Genomic DNA, 4,000 nt, shown 5'->3' on the forward strand with positions numbered 1-4,000 from the left:
AATTATCATATTCTATAATTTTTCTCTTAGAATTAGTGATATGGAACTTTTATGGTTTTCAGGTGATGGAGAAGGTCGTTAATAAGATCTCGGAATAGGAAATTTCCACGCCTAAATAATGCAAGACCCCGTTTAAGCCTACAATAGTTCTATTTCAGGTTTTACTCTTATTTTCCTTCTATTTACTGGCTTTGTTTATTTTTTCCCCCTAATGATAAATATATGATATTATAATGTTTGTCTTTGAGGCACGATATTAAGATGTTAGTTTGCATTATTTTGTATGATGAAGTAAAATATGCATCAAGAGATAACTCCTTCGTAAAAAATCATGATTGGTTGTCACTCAAGTGATTGACTCATGAATATATGTTATATTGAATGTAAAGTTTTGTTGCTATATTGTTTTATTAGGCCATTATGTGTGAGTTGTTGGAGTAGTATTGTTATATTTGCACCATGAAATATTATTAGGCATCTATTTTTCAAATGCAACTCATTGGAAGTTCTTCATAGTTGCTAGCTGTAGGAATCAGTTTGTATAAAAATAAAATTGAGATCAAACAACTTTAACGAATTGTAGAAAAGAGGCGAGGGTCGTGCTTGGCACGGGGTACATACTAGTATATACTTTATTGCACATCCCCTCAGCTCACGTTTCCTCTTTATCCCCCCATCCAAATCATAGTATTGGATTCACATCTTTTTTATTAAAAAATGGTATAGGGACCACCGCTGTATCACAACTATTGATTATTTAATGAATAGTTATGATGATTTTTATAGTGCAAATTAGAAATAAGTGCAATTCATGAGAATATGATAAATGTTAAATTAAGAATGAATCACAATCACCCACTAAATAATCAATGTTTTTAATTAAAAGTAATAGTTTCACCATAAATAATCAATGACTGTAATTTGAAATAGTAGTCTCTCCTAAATATTTTAGTAAATAGTGAAGAGAATCTAAATTTCTTAGCATTTATCTCTTTATCCATTTTCGCATGTTCTCATATGATGATGCTCCTGCTATTATTGCCTTAATTTTCTTTCCCCAACTCACGTATCTTTGCATTATCTCTCTCCCTTCTTGTTTTTGCCCTAAACTCCATTGGAGGGTAATTCATTGGTGTAATTTTGGGATAATGGGGATTATGGGATATTGCTTTGATGTTATTTATTAGGACAATAGAAGTGAGACGTCACTTTTTGGTGTTGTTAATTGTTTAGGACATTGGTGGGACAATTGTCTACTTGGAATAAATTTGTCTCACCTCTATTAATAAACTTTTTGCCTCCAAGCCAAAATTTACTCCAATCCTTACAATGGAACAATTTGAGTGCTAGTGGTGTAACTTTGTAGTATACATCTGTTAACTAACAACTATATGTTAACTGTATTAAATATATATATAAATTTATAAAATAATTAACTTACATGTATAAAATAAATAAAATGTTTAATGACATATATTAATTAAATTAAGTATTATCACTATATCATATTATATTACAATATATTATAATATATATTACGTTTATGTATTATGATATGATATATTATAAATTGTATGTTATTATTTACAATATAATATAATCTAATATAATATAATTTAATTAATTTTATTAATTAAATTATTGTTAACATATGCTTTTAATTATGATAGGATGTACTATAATATATCTTAATATTCATATTATATATTATATTATATTATTGTTATATTATATTATTATAACATATTATAATATATTATACCATACAATATGTTTTAGATGTTATGTAGATATAGTAATTATCATATAATGTAAATAATTTTTGAGCTATATTTAATATATTAAATTATGTTATATATAAACAATAATAATATCTTATACTAATGAAAGTAGTAATATATTATATTATATTGTACCATGATATAATATATTATTTTATACATGACATACTATATGAATATAATATATATTATGATATATTATATTCAATGTATTATAAGATATTATAATATTATATTATATTGTACTATGATATAATATATTATTTTATACATGACATACTATATGAATATAATATATATTATGATATATTATATTCAATGTATTATAAGATATCATATTATATTGTGATATATTACAATAAAATATTATATTATAGAATATTGAAATATATTGTTAGTATGTTATGTTAATTACTATATACCATAATATATATTTTTTTTTATAAGATAATAAATAAAAATAATATAGTATGTATAAAATATACCAACAAATTTGATAAGCTAATTTAGAATTAATTAATAAATAAATATAATATCTTAATAAGGTGTTATATCATCAATTATCCCACATGAATTGCCCAATCAAGATTTTCAATTGTTTTGTTACCCCCATTTATCCCATTATAACCCCACAAAAATTATCTCAATAGGTTAAAATTGTTCTACTGGATCTACTGTCTCATTTGACCCTAAGTTGTCTCAATGAATAAGCCCTCTACTTACTACAGTTTCATTATTTTAACATCCCATTTATTGGAATAAAAATTCCTGCAAAAATATCAAATTCTAGTAATTTACTAATCTAACTTCTCATTTAGGAATTGAATCTATAAAGTGCTCTCATCTTGTCATTTGTAGAGACGTGCTTTGTGTTATTGAGTTTCGTCCATAATGTATCATGAATCTCTGATTGCATGGTGCGATAAAATCAGTTATTATGGTACCCAACCTTAGTCTTTATGCAAGCCATTGCTCCATCCAAGAATACTTTTTTTTTTTTCATAATCTCCGAGACAAAGGGGCAATTTGAATCCTCTCCTAGTGAAAAAAAAAGTGAAGTGAACATAGGGTAAGTTAATATAACATACAAAATTTATTAAGGAGAGCCGGAAGAACTTTTTTCAATATGTTTAGAAAGTTTAAACAAATGAAGGGAAGGGAATATATATTAGTTTATATACTTAATGTTATACGCGTAATACTCCTTTTCTGATAGAAGAATAAAATTATTTTTGTATAATAATAGTTACCTTAATTTCTCTTTAGTTGCACCCTAATTTAAAATATAACAAAATTTTAGATCTTCACCTTTCTCCACCTCCCATTAACCCAATCTGAAAAGGCTATTAGGGGGTGTTTGTTTTTTTTTTTTTTTTTTTTTGGTTTTAGGGGGTTTTTTTTTTTTTTTTTTTTTTGGATATAGGGTGGATTTCAAGTTTTGGGATGTAAAAAGTGCTCTTTTTGAGTTTTGGGATTCCATAAACTTTGTTTGTTTCAAAATTAATTTTGGGATATTGAATCCCTAAATTATAAACAAATAATATATTTTTAGGATTTGTGAAATCCTCTCTTTTGTTTTGTCCTTTTTTTGGGATATAAGGTGGATTACAAGTTTTTTGGGTGAAATCCTCTCTTTTGTTTTGTCCTTTTTTTGGGATATAAGGTGGATTACAAGTTTTTTGGGTTTTAGATTTTCATAAATCATGTTTGTTTCACAACCAATTTTGGGATATTGAATCCCCAAATAATAAAAAACTATTATATTTTAGAATTTGTGAAATTCTACAATTGAGAGAGGATGTAGGATGGATATTGATGTATTAATGCTAATAATATAAGATTAATATATTATATATAATATTATAATAATATAATATTTAATATAATACATCTATTCCTCTATAATAATAGGAGGACCCAAGAATCACTGTTCATGCTATAGTAAATGTTACAGTAAATTACTGTAGCATTATATATATATATATATATATGTATATATATATATATATATATATATATATATATATATATATATATATATATATATATATATATATTATATAATATATATAATATATAATATATATAATGCTACAGTAATTTACTGCAGCATTTACTATAGCATGAACAGTGATTCTTGGGTCCTCCTATTATTATAGAGGAATAGATGTATTATATTAAATATTATATTATTATAATATTATATATAATATATTAAT

Source organism: Asparagus officinalis, chromosome 1 (genome assembly GCF_001876935.1).
Source record: "Asparagus officinalis chromosome 1, Aspof.V1, whole genome shotgun sequence".
Classification (NCBI taxonomy): Eukaryota; Viridiplantae; Streptophyta; class Magnoliopsida; order Asparagales; family Asparagaceae; genus Asparagus; species Asparagus officinalis.